The sequence below is a fragment of the Erpetoichthys calabaricus genome, chromosome 11, assembly GCF_900747795.2.
Source record: "Erpetoichthys calabaricus chromosome 11, fErpCal1.3, whole genome shotgun sequence".
Classification (NCBI taxonomy): Eukaryota; Metazoa; Chordata; class Cladistia; order Polypteriformes; family Polypteridae; genus Erpetoichthys; species Erpetoichthys calabaricus.
The window spans coordinates 150,566,658-150,581,657 of NC_041404.2; the positions used below are offsets into that span (position 1 = coordinate 150,566,658).

At 45.5% G+C, this 15,000-nt stretch overlaps 1 protein-coding gene across 15 annotated transcripts in view; it reads left to right on the forward strand.

Annotated features, from left to right (window-relative positions):
• Positions 1 to 15,000, forward strand: part of rbfox1 (RNA binding fox-1 homolog 1) — a 2,603,746-nt gene that overhangs the window by 1,005,643 nt on the left and 1,583,103 nt on the right. The window lies entirely within an intron of this gene.

Below are 15,000 nucleotides of genomic sequence, written 5' to 3' on the forward strand. Positions count from 1 at the left end.
ATGACTAGAGGGGAGTGTGAAACACGACTAAGGAGTTGCTTTTGTGACCATCAGGGTGGGACGTGGCACTGGACACAGCAGGATTCCATCTGCCAGTGCAGCCTAAATGAAGAGGTGGGAGTTGAAGCTGTAAAGGAGGACACTGCACTGCACTGCACTCACTGCACACAAGGCTTTGGCCCTTGCCGGCCTTATCAATCATAATTTAATTAGTTCTACTTGACCTGTGCTTCTCATCCAAGTTCTTGTACATTACCTTCGGTAATAAAAGCCTTGCCACTCCGTATTATACGGGAATGCCAGGAGAGGACAAAGCTGTATGATAAATGTGTTCCAGGCCTCTGAATTTACTGTTGATCTTATACTTTATGAACAGTTCTCTTCATTCCATTTCCAACTGACTCTCTCTCTCTCTCTCGCTATCTTTGTCTGATCTGATACTTCCAACTATATTTCATCAGGAGAGCCGTAGAAGCCGCCTTTCCCAAGCATGCCCTGTAGCTAAGAGAGCTGCTCAGATACATCAGTTCACAAAATGAACTCCTTTGTGACCCCCCCCCCCCCCCCCCACACACACACACACACCTCCTTACCTAGTGTCTCACGCCTCAGAGTGATGTGTGCTTGGAGGTGACGCAACGCGAAAATCGAGGAGGAAGACCACCCCGAGCCTCACTCCCCGGTGAATGAACGGCTAAAGCGATGCGTGATGGAGTCCTTTCAGTGCAAAGAATTGTCCTGATGCCAGCAGCTCACAGCTTCAGAATGTTTTGTTCTGAATGTCTTGCTCTCCCCAAAGATGAAGTTGTGGAGGTTATTCATTCAGCAAAGCAGCTGGCCCTCTCTGTGGAGATGCGTCGCCCACCGATGACCCAAGCACAGGGACAGTTCAGTCCACGCACATTCAGTGTTCAGCATGACTCTCTGTGGAGATCTCGTTCTGATATATTTGTTCCGCAGAGTCGACTCCCACCTGGACAAAGCCGAGACCACACTTATGATCTTCTTCTTTTATTTCCCCAGCACCTTGAACACTATCCTGCCTCACAGACAAGGAGACGAGCTGAGGGCAGGCGTGTTTTTAGGTAGTTAAAGTTATTTGATGTTTTCCTCTATTTGATGCTAAGGAGTTGCTGCAGAGTGACAATATGGGTCACACTACAGTGGGTGGGCGGAGTGCAGTGCCAAGGTGGTGGCTCACACACACACACACACAGACCAATTTGTCAGAGGTCAAAGGGTGTAAAGTTCAGGCCCTTGGACTTCCAGATTATCCGAGTTTCTGGATGTGAACCCAACATTTACACATTTGGGTATGCGAATCATATTTTTGTTTTTTTGACTACGAGTTAGGATGTTTTGGGTTTCAGTTCTACTCCCAACCCCTTCTCTTTCTTTCTTTTCCATCTGGTTGGCACTTTTTGGGTATTTTCCCTTTTAAAGCCAGAGCCTTATTTTGGGTCTGTGCAGGCCTGAAAGCCTGCTCCTAGAGTGTGGGGTCTGGCTGCCTGGAGTGAGGCCTGTTTTTGGCTAGACCAGTGAAGATCCTGGTCTGCCTCCTGTGTAGTTTCTTTAGGCCTTCACCCTTTTAGCCATCTTGTTGTGCTCACCACAGCACTGAAGGCTCTGATAGATGGGAGGAAATGGATTCAGATTTGAACATTGAATTGGGATTATAGTTTGTTATTTTAGTGTTTTTATGATGTTATTTTTCTAAAGGTGTAATTATGTTAATTTTAATGTTTTCATTTCCTGGTTTCTTTTCATGTTTTACTATTATTATCATTAGTAGCGGTAATCATGCCAATATTTTTACTACTTATTTTATCTCCTTGTATTGCCCTTGAGCTGAACATTTCCGTGAGGTTGCTTTATCAATAAAGTTTTTTGTTGTAAAAGCTGACATTGCCAGCACCTCTTCCCCCTCGTGGTCCTGCTCATCTCACACAGTCCTGGCCAGGCTCCCCTCTCCCTGCTCTTATTATCATTTACTTCATAGTGATCTAGAAGAGCAGGTAACATCGATGGCTCACAGTCTGTCGGTGACTGGAATTGAAAACCAGCAGTTTTGTTGCTCAGTTTCTGGGGCCGCGGCTCTCACACCACAAAACCCGTGCAGCAGCTTTACACCAGCGTTGAGCAGTAGGAGCAGAATCGCAATTCACTCTATCAGCCCGGCGCACTGATGCACACTGGGGATTTATCTTTGAAAGAATAAACTCAAGAACAACTCAAAATATAAAGGATAAAACACAATAAGAAAGGGACAAAAGGAGGACAGGTATACATAGATAACTGAGTAAAAACTTAGACCTGGTAACTTCACGTGGGAAAAAAAACAAAAAAAACTGCGTAGGTGACGCGTTGTTTTAGCTTCCACTGCGTTTTACAGAGTCACGTCAGGGGGCTTCATTGTCAGACCATCCATACGCCATACTGCAGCATACAGCGGCACGAAGTAACGTTCACTGGGGCCGTATGTACATAAAGCATACATATATAACATAACACGCAACAAGTAAAGAACTCTACAATACTATACTATACTATAAATAAATATATAGTAAATTAATAGTACACATATAACACAACACAGAACAAGGGCAAAGTTAAGATCTATACTGTATAAATACATAAATAAATAGTACATGTATAACATAATACACAACAAGTCCAAGTCAAGTAAAAAAATATACTATACTATAAATAGATTAATACATATATAAATGCATTAATAATAATAATAATAATTCATTACATTTATATAGATAAATAAATTGTAAATGAATAGTACATATATAACAGGACAAGTGGCAAGACAAGTAAAGAAATATACTGTACTATACAATACAATAAAAGACAAATAAATAAATGGTAAATGAATAGTTTATATTTAAATAAATAAATGACATAAATAACATAACTTAGGACAAGTGCAAGACAAGTACCAAACTATGCAATAGTATAAATATGGTAAATTATTAGTACATACATAACGTAATACAACACAAGTACAAGGCAAGTAAAGAACTAAACTAAACTAAACTATACTATACTATACTATACTATACTATACTATACTATACTATACTATACTATACTATACTATACCATACCATACTATCCCATGCCATGCTATGCAATGCTATACTATACTATACCTTACTATACTATAACATAATATACTATACTCTACCTTACTATACTATAGCATAATATACTATACCATACCTTACTATACTATACCATACCATACCATACCATATCATACCATACCATACCATACCATACCATACCATACTATACTATATTATACTATACTATCCCATGTCATGCCATGCAATGCTATGGTATACCATACTATACTATACCATACCATAACACAACATAACATAACATAACATAACATAACATAACATAACATAATATACTATACCATACCATACCATACCATACCATTCCATACCATAATATACTATACAATACCATACAATCCCATGCCATGCCATGCCATGCTATGCTATACTATACTATACCATACCTTACTATACTATACCATACTATCCCATGCCATGCCATGCCATGGTATGCTATACTATATTATATCATACCATACCTTACTATACTATACTATACTATACTATCCCATGCCATGCTATGCTATGATATGCTATGCAGAACTAAACTATACTATACTATACTATACTATACTATACTATACTATACTATACTATACTATACTATACTATAGATTAATAATGAAAACAACAGTAGTAACAAGTGTAACAAATGTAGTTCATATAAGTTTTCTACTGGGGGCAGATCTGAGGGCAGGGGGGGGCAGCACAGAGTTCAGTGTCCAGACCTCCAAGAGGTAGAAGCTGTTGTAGAACCCGGCAGAACTGGCCTGGATGCTACAGCATCTTCTACTGGATGGAAGTTTGACACAGAGGCCATGGGAAGGGTGGGAGTGGTCCTTCACAATGCTGTAGGCTTTGCCACAGCAGCACTTAATAAAGACGTCTTTAAAGGAGGTCCAGAGGTCCCAGTGATCTTTTCTGCTGTGTGCACTCCCCACTGTAGGGCCTTGAACTCAGAGGCACTGTAATCCAATGGCAGGTTGAATTGGTTGAGTTTCTCACCTTGGTGCTCTGAGATGTTAGCATTGAAAGCAGAGCTAAAGACCTCATGTGTTGCCCAGTGTGTAGCATGCAATGAGTGACGCCCTGACCAGGGAGCTCTAGTGCGGGCCCTCAAGTAAACTCATTGTTCAGTGAGTCTGTCATTGTGTTCAGATTAAAGAAAGAAGAATAAGAAGAAGAAGGCATTGTATTTTTATGGCACTTTTCAAGACACTCAAAGCTCTTTACATAGACAGAGAGTAGCCACTTCAGTCACACCTGGGTGATGCCACGGCAGCCATTTTTGTGCCAGCACACTCACCACACATTGGCTATTTGGTGGTGAACAGGTGGGAGAGACAGTTAGCCAATAAGGGCCAGGGGGTAATAAGAGGGCCAGAATGACCAGGCCGTGATGGGACATGTAGCCTGGACATCAGGAAACGTCCAACTGTTAATAAAAGATGCCCAGGGATCTTTAATGACCACAGAGAGTCAGGACTTTGATTTTACGTTTCATCCAAAGTACGGCGCCATTTTTACAGCACACTGCACCGGCCCATTGGGATCCACACACAGACCACAGGGTAAGTGGCCCCCTGCTGTCCTCACCAACATCTCTTCCAGCAGCAACCCAAGCTGTTCCTACATGGTCTCCCATCCAAGTACTGGCCAGGGTCTGAACATGCTGAGCTTCAGGTAGGTGACCTCTTCTGAAGTGCAGGTGATGTGGCCGCTGACAAGGTGACGCCGTCCCTTTTCTTGTCAGGTGAGGAGAGACCCCCCCATTCCTGTCTGCGCATGCAGCTTTCAGCCTTACCATCATGGCCTTGGCGGATGGTTGTCGTTTTTTAGCACATTTTCACTTGCGATGTCAGAGGTTTGGGGGGGCACGCTGCTTCAGACTAAAGGACATGTCCCCCCTCTCCCCACTTGGCCCGCTGAGGTTTCTGATGATGTTGTCTCCTCCTACCTCTCGTTGCAGCAGCAGCCCAGCCTTTTGAAAGCCGCAAACTTTTTCCTGCTGTGTTTTAAGTTGAGACATAATAAAAGGAATCAGACAATTTATGTCGGACAGCCAGTGATATATGACAGGGGCAGCAGCCTTTCATTAGCTACTTTTCAGTATAAATTTAATTTGTTCTGAGGAGAAAATTCATCATGGGAGATGAAAGGAGAATTGATTTTTATAACTCCTTTCACTTGCTTCACTTTTGCCTGTATTAGCTGTATTAGTTTCAGGGGGTGTTTATGGGTATTATAAAGCATTTAAATCTTGATATATTAAGGTGCTTGAGTGTCTCTCACGGCATTAGGAGAGGAATTATATGGGGATTAGTCCTGTTATCAATCTAGCAATCTGGCACCTAGCACATAAGACAGCCGATTGTATCCTCATAAAAGCCATAAATAGAACTTCATTATCTGAGGCTAGTTGATGCAGGAAGCTGTAAATGTGGTCAGAAACCGAACTTGATATTGGCTCATTGTCCTCTTCAAGCCGCAGCGGCGGCGCCGCCGTCATCCTAACCAAGTCGTACCCTCATTTTATTCTTATTACTCCTTACTTGGCAGATTCCTGCGGTCAAGGTCACTTCCGCACAACTGGGATCCGTCCATTATCTACTCTGGCTTTGTCCAGCTCAGGGTCCCAGGGAGCCGACATACTGAGGAGACATTCGGTGTGAACTTCAGTGTATGTGCGTGTGATGGTAAACCTGACTTGACGTGTACTGTACATGCAGTAAAAGAGGCCGGACACGTGACATTCAGCACGTGGCTAACATTTACATGAAGGCCGCATCGGAGGTCTGCTACCACGCTTCAGAGGTCTGGCACTGTGGCTCAGAAGTCTTGCACCGTGCCTCGGAGGTCTGGCACCGTGGCTCGGAGGTCTTGCATTGCAGGTCGGAGGTCTGGCACCGCAGCTCGGAGGTCTGGCAACGTGGCTCGGAGGTCTGGTGCTGTGGCTTGGAGGTCTGGCACCACAGCTCAGAGGTCTGGCGCTGTGGCTCAGAAGTCTTGCACCGTGCCTCGGAGGTCTTGCACTGCAGGTCGGAGGTCTGGCACCGCAGCTCGGAGGTCTGGCAACATGGCTCGGAGGTCTGGTGCTGTGGCTTGGAGGTCTGGCACCACATCTCAGAGGTCTGGCGCTGTGGCTCAGAAGTCTTGCACCGTGGCTCGGAGGTCTTGCACTGCAGGTCAGAGGTCTGGCACCGCAGCTCGGAGGTCCGGCAACGTGGCTCAGAGGTCTGGTGCTGTGGCTTGGAGGTCTGGCACCACAGCTCAGAGGTCTGGCGCTGTGGCTCAGAAGTCTTGCACCGTGCCTCGGAGGTCTGGCACCGTGGCTCGGAGGTCTTGCACTGCAGGTCGGAGGTCTGGCACCGCAGCTTGGAGGTCCGGCAACGTGGCTCAGAGGTCTGGTGCTGTGGCTTGGAGGTCTGGCACCACAGCTCAGAGGTCTGGCGCTGTGGCTTGGAGGTCTGGCACCACGGCTCGGAGGTCTGACACCACAGCTCAAAGGTCTGGCACCACAGCTCGGAGGTCTGGCACCACAGCTTGGAGGTCTGGCAGCGCAGCTTGGAGGTCTGGCGCTGTGGCTCGGAGGTCTGGCACTGTAGCTTGGAGGTCTGGTTTTGTACCGCACCTCGGAGGTCTGGCACCGTGGCCCAGTTTATATCACAAGAGAAGCGCACACACCACAGCACTGCCATATATCTGGAGCAAGACCACATCAGCCAGTAAATGACAGCAGCCTGCATTGGGCCTGATTTATTACAAACATTCTTGGAGAACCACATTTCATCATCTTAGATTGGTTTTTTGACTCAGTAAGAATGAATGGCATGGACTGAGTGTTGGGGAGGGTCGTGGGGGTCCAGCGGCTGTGGGGCATCTGTTGGTGAAGAAAGATTCACGGATCTTGACTTTGCTGACGATGCTGTGGTCTTCGTGGAGTCAATGGAGGCTCTGATCGGGGCGCTCAAGAGATTGAGTGAGGGGTCTGAGTGTCTGGGCTTGTGAGTGTCCTGATAAAAACCAAAGATCCAGGCCTTTAATGACCTCTTGGGCACGGCCATCAGTAGTGGGTCTGTCTGCAGAGAGAGTGTCGACCTCGTCGAGAGGTTTACTTACCTCAGCAGTGACATTCTTGCTTGGAGTCGAGAGAGGAGCAGAGGAAAGGGACGACAAGAAGGAGACCAGTAGAATGAAATAAGAGGAGAACGTGGTAGTAGGAAGGAGCTGGGAATGAGTTGGTCCAGGGGTGTTTAGTTATAATTATAATAATTATTTTTAAATGGAAGAAGTTTGGAATTCTTCATAATTTTTTCTAGAACTGGCTGTCTGGCCAAAATGAGCAATCATGGAGAGGGGCCTTCAAAGGAGATGTGACCAAGAACCTGATGGTCAGTCTAACTGAGTTGGGAAAGAAGCAGAGGCAGGAGAGGACAAGGAGAAGTCTGAATGGTAGGAAGAAGCTGGGGAGTTGGCCCCGGGGAGGGGAGGGGGTTAGCTTGAATTTTTTAAATGGAAGATGTTTGGCCACAATTCTTCCTAGAGCTGGCTGTCTGGTCACAACCGAGCAATCGTGGGAGAAGGGCCTTGAAAAAAATGAGGTGACCAAGAATCTGATGGTCAAGTGCTCAAGGAAACTTGTTTGCGGATGGGAGAAACTTCCAGAAGGGCAACCATCACTGCAATAATCTGCCGATGTGGACTTTATGATACGGTGTCAGGCAGAAGCCCCTCTTCAGTAAAAGACACAAGGAGGTCTTCTTGGAGTTTGCAAAAAAGGCCCCTAAAAGACTCAAAGACTGTGAAAAACTAAATTCTGTGGTGTGACACCAAGGCCAGCGTCACATCTGGCGGAGACCAGGCGCCGCTCTTCAATGTGTGATATAGTGGTGAAGCAGGGTGATGGCTGCCTTATGCTCTTTCAGGGGCAGGGGCTGGGAGACAAGTCATTGTTGAGGAAAAGCTGAACAGAGAAAAGCAGAGGGTGAAAACCTGCCCCAGAGCACTCTGGACCTCAAACTGGGCCAGAGCTTCAGCTTCCAACTAGACAGTGACCCTAAGCACAAAGCCAAGACGACACATTGAGGGGCTTAGGGTCAACTCTGGGAATGTCCTTGAGTGGCCCAGCCGGTGCCCAGAACTTGAAGCCAATCAGCCGTCTCTGGTGAAACCAGTTCTGTGAAACTTTTCACGCAAGACCCAAAAGGACCCCTGCCATAAGGGGCTTCAGCAAAGTACTGAGTAAATGGTCTGAACCATCCAACCTCTGCTCCTTAGGGACAAGCTAACAGAGATGGGAGTAGATTCATACCTGGTGGCATGGATCGTGGACTATCTTACACACAGACCTCAGTATGTGTGTCTTAGGAACTGCAGGTCTGACATTGTGGTCAGCAGCACAGGAGCGCCGCAGGGGACTGTACTTTCTCCAGTCCTGTTCAGCCTATATACATCGGACTTCCAATACAACTTGGAGTCCTGCCACGTGCAAAAGTTCGCTGACGACACTGCTATTGTGGGCTGCATCAGGAGTGGGCAGGAGGAGGAGTATAGGAACCTAATCAAGGACTTTGTTAAATGGTGCGACTCAAACCACCTACACCTGAACACCAGCAAAACCAAGGAGCTGGTGGTGGATTTTAGGACGCCCAGGCCCCTCATGGACCCCGTGATCATCAGAGGTGACTGTGTGCAGATGGTGCAGACCTATAAATACCTGGGAGTGCAGCTGGATGATAAATTAGACTGGACTGCCAATACTGATGCTCTGTGCAAGAGAGGACAGAGCCGACTATACTTCCTTAGAAGACTGGTGTCCTTCAACATCTGCAATAAGATGCTGCAGATGTTCTATCAGACGGTTGTGGCGAGCGCCCTCTTCTACACGGTGGTGTGCTGGGAGGCAGCATTAAGAAGAAAGACGCCTCACGCCTGGACAAACTGGTGAGGAAGGCAGGCTCTATTGTAGGCACGGAGCTGGACAGTTTAACATCCGTGGCAGAGCGACGGGCGCTGAGCAGACTCCTGCCAATCATGGAGAATCCACTGCATCCACTAAACAGTGTCATCTCCAGACAGAGGAGCAGCTTCAGCGACAGACTGCTGTCACCGTCCTGCTCCACTGACAGACTGAGAAGATCGTTCCTCCCCCACACTATGCGACTCTTCAATTCCACCCGGGGGGGGTAAACGTTAACATTATATAAAGTTATTGTCTGTTATACCTGCATTTTTATTACTCTTTAATTTAATATTGTTTTTTATCAGTATGCTGCTGCTGGAGTATGTGAATTTCCCTTTGGGATTAACAAAGTATCTATCTATCTATCTATCTATCTATCTATCTATCTATCTATCTATCTATCTATCTATCTATCTATCTATCTATCTATCTATCTATCTATCTATCTATCTATCTATCTATCTATCTATCTATCCTGCCTACTATGTTAAAATTAATATCTATCTATCTATCTATCTATCTATCTATCTATCTATCTATCTATCTATCTATCTATCTATCTGTCTGTCTGTCTGTCTGTCTGTCTGTCTGTCTGTCTGTCTGTCTGTCTGTCTGTCTGTCTGTCTGTCTATCTATCTATCATATGGTGCCTTTCATATCGTATCTATCTATCTATCTATCTATCTATCTATCTATCTATCTATCTATCTATCTATCTATCTATCTATCTATCTATCTGAACACTTGTGTCAATGTCACATTTTAAATTTTTATTTTTAATAAATTTACAAAAAAAAACATGTAAAATCCTGCTTTTGCTTTGTCATTCTGGGGTTATGGATTGTGGCTCAATTTGGGGAATGTAAAAGGACTTAAACATAAATAAAAAATGAAAGAAGTGAAGGGGTCTGAGTACTTCCTAAAGGCATCTCATGTATAATTCCAGAATCTTTCCAAAACATTTACACTCCTTTACTATTGAAATATCTGATGACTCTGCTCCCTCGTTTGTGCGTCTTTATATCGTCTCCTGACACAAATGTCTAGCGCACAAAATGAAACGCCCAGCCCTTCAATCCTGGCCCGGCACAGGAAATTGCCTCCGAGTCCTGCTTGAGTTATCATTAGACACGTTAAACAAGTGCTGCTGTATTTCAGGTCCTCTCTGGCGTGTTTTTTGCCAAGTGCTTGCAAGTGACAGACAAATCTCGTTACAAGCAAGTGGCCAGCCAAGCAGAGCTCGGCCTGATTTAACAGCCAAACTCAATCAACATGGAGCCGTCTGTCAGTCAGCATCTCTGCACATTTTTACAGAGAAGCATCTCCTGGAGAAATGGGAGCATTCACTCGTGAGACTGGAATCCTCGCTCTGCTTGGACAGCCTCTGCCACCTTTGACCCCCCCCTTTTTTTTTTTGTAAGACCCCCCCACCCCCACCCGTGACCCATCCATCCATCCATTTTCCAACCTGCTGAATCCGAACACAGGGTCACGGGGGTCTGCTGGAGCCAATCCTAGCCAACACAGGGCACAAGGCAGGAACCAATCCCGGGCAGGGTGCCAACCCACCGCAGGACACACACAAACACACCCAGCACACACTAGGGCCAATTTAGAATCACTAGTCCACCTAACCTGCATGTCTTTGGACTGTGGGAGGAAACCGGAGCACCCGGAGGAAACTCACGCAGACACGGGGAGAACATGCAAACTTACCTGTGACCCTGTACTAGATAAGCGGGTTGAAAAATGAATGGATGGATCAAGTATAAGATAAGAAGTTAACATCCAGCGTGACAGCGTGTTAAAAAAGTGATCAGCTAAACTGAAAAAAGTAGTCACACGGTCGCACAGATGATTCAGACCCCTTCACTTCCTGCACACTTTATTGTGTTGTAAATTTCATTTTAAATGGAGACATTTTTGACCACTAGTCTGCACCCAGTGACCCATAATGACAAAGTGAGAACGTATTTGCAGAAAGGTTTGCAAATTCATTAAAAGCCAAACACTGAAATCTGTCCTTCATACTGTAGATGTGCCCAGACCCTTAATTCAGTGCTTTGCGGGAGACCCTTGGGCAGCAATTCCAGCTTTGTGTCTTCTTGGATAAGTCTCATGTGCAAAGGAAAAAACCTGGTAACTGCTGTTTGTTTCAAAATGGAGTGTTTTTTTAGTTTTTGGAGTCTTTCGTGATGTTTTAAGGTAGTGGTGATAGTCCCAGCTGACTGGAAAACGGGACTTGTCATCCCTACCTGGAAATGGAAGGTTGATCGCCTGGCTTGGGGCAAGTACAGGGCGGTAACACTGTTCTCAGTGCCAGGTAAGGTCCTTGCTAGGTTCATCCTCAATAGGATCCGTGATCACTTGCTCTCCTGACAGCGACCGGAGCAGTCTGGTTTTACACCTAAGAGGTCTACCATCGACCACGTCCTGGCACTGAGGGTTTTCATGGAGCGCAAACGCGAATATCAGCAATCAGGGAATGGGATGTTGTACTGAGCAGGATCCAATCAGAGAAGAGCCACGTAATAAGCACAAGCTAACCAGAACTCGATGGGGTCTGCCTTTATAGAAATATTTGTTTTTCGCTTCGTCCACGCTGCAAGTCTCCAGCTCTGGGGAGCGTTTTCAAAAATATTTGGTTGAAATTTCTGGGGTAGTGTGGATAAACAGCTGAAAATGAAGACAGATGTCTGTGTTTTCGAACGAAATGCACCAGTGTGGACCAGGGACGTGCGGTCAGGGGAGGCAGGGGAGGCAGAGCCTCACCTGTCATTGTGAAAAGTAAAAAAACTAATAATGATGACATAAATGTGTCCACTGGTCTGTGCTATAAATTTGTTTTCTGTGTGATTCCAATAATTGTGATCATTTTTATAGTCGAAATTGTTGAATTGGCACATTTCCTGTTCAAATAGAGGAGAGAAACGCGAGGTGCCACAGCGACGAGCCTCACCTCCCCTCGGACCCCCAATTGCATGCAATTGTCGTGTGCCTGTTACTGTCCTCTCTGTACGTCACCAATATAATGTTTGCAGACACGTTTATTATACACCCTGACTTTCCACAGTCTGGCTAATATCTTTAATGAATGTGTGTGACATATTTAGTTTTGCTGATCAGACACAAAACCGCAGTGAAAAGGCACAAGGTGAGGCAGACAGTACCGTGCTGCCCTGAAGGGGGCGCATGTGAGCTGCTGTTCTTTACACAGATGCTGTATAAGTTAGCGATATCAGGAAGTCAAGTGCACAGCAGCCATCCGTTTATTTTTATTTTTTTGTTCCGACTGACTGCCAAAAATAGAAGATTAAGATTTTTAACACTAAAGGAAAATAAGGAGTGACTTTTACAAGAAGGTGACGGAGACTTTCATGAAGAAGGATAGGTGCGTGGACTAATAAAAGGTAAGACCATAAATGGTTTTCAGTTTTATAAAAAATGGGATCAGACTAAGAAAAAAACCAATCCAATATTTAAAAACAAAATTTTGACCTTAAATAAAATCTTGTTATTCTTTTGTTGAACAGTCTGTACTAAAACTGATTAAAGCATCAGAATTAAAAGCTTTTAAAAACAACTAAATATTTCAATTAAGGTCAAAATTAAAATCTGTTTTTGGTACACCACTCTATACTTTCATTTGTATTGAATGAGTATCCATCCATTTTCCAACCGGCTGAGTCCGAACACAGGGTCACGGGGGTCTGCTGGAGCCAATCCCAGCCAACACAGGGCACAAGGCAGGAAACAAACCCCGGGTACACACACCAAGCACACACTAGGGCCAATTTAGAATCACCAATCCACCTAACCTGCATGTCTTTGGACTGTGGGAGGAAACCGGAGCGCCCGGAGAAAACCCACGCAGACACGGGGAGAACATGCAAACTCCACGCAGGGAGGACCCGGGAAGCGAACCTGGGTCTCCTAACTGCGAGGCAGCAGCACTACCCACTGCGCCACCATGCCACCCGTTGAATGAGTATGAATTTTGGAATTGCAACGGCAAAGTTAGAACACATGGAGGTTGAGGAGCTGTCTCCGCTCTCTCTCGCCGCTATAAACGTAACGTTCTTTCTTATCCAAATACCAATGTGTGTGTAAAGAATGGTGAATAGATTTGAAACATAACCAGTAGTCAATGTGCATGCTGCACATAGTGAATCAGCGACTCTTTGGGGTTCATATATTTGTAAATCTCACTCTGATGGAGTTAGCGCCTCACCAGCCATGAACCTCACCGCATGTCACTGGTGTGGACGTGACGGAAATTTGGTCCCGCTTGAGTGTTTCCCGGTGTTGGTTGCCAACTTGTGCCCAGTGTTTCCCAGTACAGGCACCTGCCACCTGACGCTGAATGAATCGGTTAGAAATGGTGTGAAAGAAACAGCCGGACACACAACGAAAGTTTGGGGTAGCCACCCGTGTAGTTTTCCTGGCTGCAAAAGGCTTTAAAGTAGCGTACAATGTGTTGTGGCGGACAGCCGGGTCCCCCAGGGACGCCCCTGCTGCTTATGTTCTGGGGGAGCAGCCATGGACAGCTCAGTACCTCCCCCGGGTCGTTTGGTGGTAGCCTCCCTGGCCAACGGTGATTCCCCAACCTCCCGCAGGGCTCCATGGGAGATGGAGTCCTCCACAGCCTGGTTGGGGCCCATCTGGTTTCAACAGCCCAGCTGGACAACTCTTCGGCCCCACCCGGAAGTGCAATTAGGACCAGGTGGTCAAGCACCTGGAGCGCTTTCGGGTGGGCTATAAAAAAGGCCAGCCACCACCACTCGAGGAGCCAGAGTCGTCAGGAGGAGGACTACGCTTGCAGAGGAGTGGTGGTAAAAGAAAGGATTGTTGTGTTGTGGTGGGATGGTGCTTTATGGACTGTGTATTGCCTGTGGGTCACGGGGAAGATGTGCGCCCACGGGTGAAGAAAAATAAAACGTGTCTTTAGTTTACACGTGCCTCTGTGTCCATCTGTGCCGGGTCGGGCACCTATATAGTGCTTTGTTACAGTGTACAGGTTAGAGTCCAAAACAGAACTGATTAAGTATGGAGGATGAGGGGTTTTTATAGGTGGATCACAGGAAGTGACATCCTCAGGGGGCCGGGACAGGAAGGATTTCTCATGTTTCGTCTGCGGAGAGATCAAGAGAGAGGTTCAGTACACCACGCCGCCCTCTGGCCTGGCATGGAATTGCCGTTTTCTGGTCCCTTTGGTCGACTCCCAAGCACACGTGTGTGACAATGGGCAGGTTTTTAAATTATTAATGTCATTTATTGCCTCATTTTTAGCAAAGGGTTAACTTTCAGAATTTATTAGTTGAGCTGCTTTGATGAGAAATAAATCAATCAAGCCTGCGACTCGTATTTGTATTCAGCAGGTTGGGAAAACAGGTGGATAGTAAATGAACAATTGATTAAATTACTTTTTTAAAAATAGAATTTATAAAGAATTAGTGTGCTGTGTGCCGGGCACCTGAGTCTGTGAGAAAACAGGAAAAGAGTCCACTAAGGGTGACAAAGCGGGGCCAAGAAAATTAGCCGGCAATACACGGAAAATGCCTTTCCTTTATTAATATTTATTCAAAGAAAGCAAATCAACGACTTTACTTTAGGTTTTCTACAGTTATGCTCTTTAATGGACTCTGATTTGTTTCTAAATGTCCTAACATGGATTTTTTTTTTCCTTTCATTAAGTTATAATAAAAACTGTAGTTTTTCATGATGTTCTGACACGCTTACACTTTCATATTCCATCCTGGGAAAACATCGTTTTTTATTTTGATTATTTTTTCATTTCATGTGTGTTGTTGTTTGGTTGTCATTAATCGAGGGTCTAATGGAGTCTCCTGTTTCAGGGCTGTAAGGCAAAGCAATGGCACGTCTGAAGCCCGATGTGTGCCC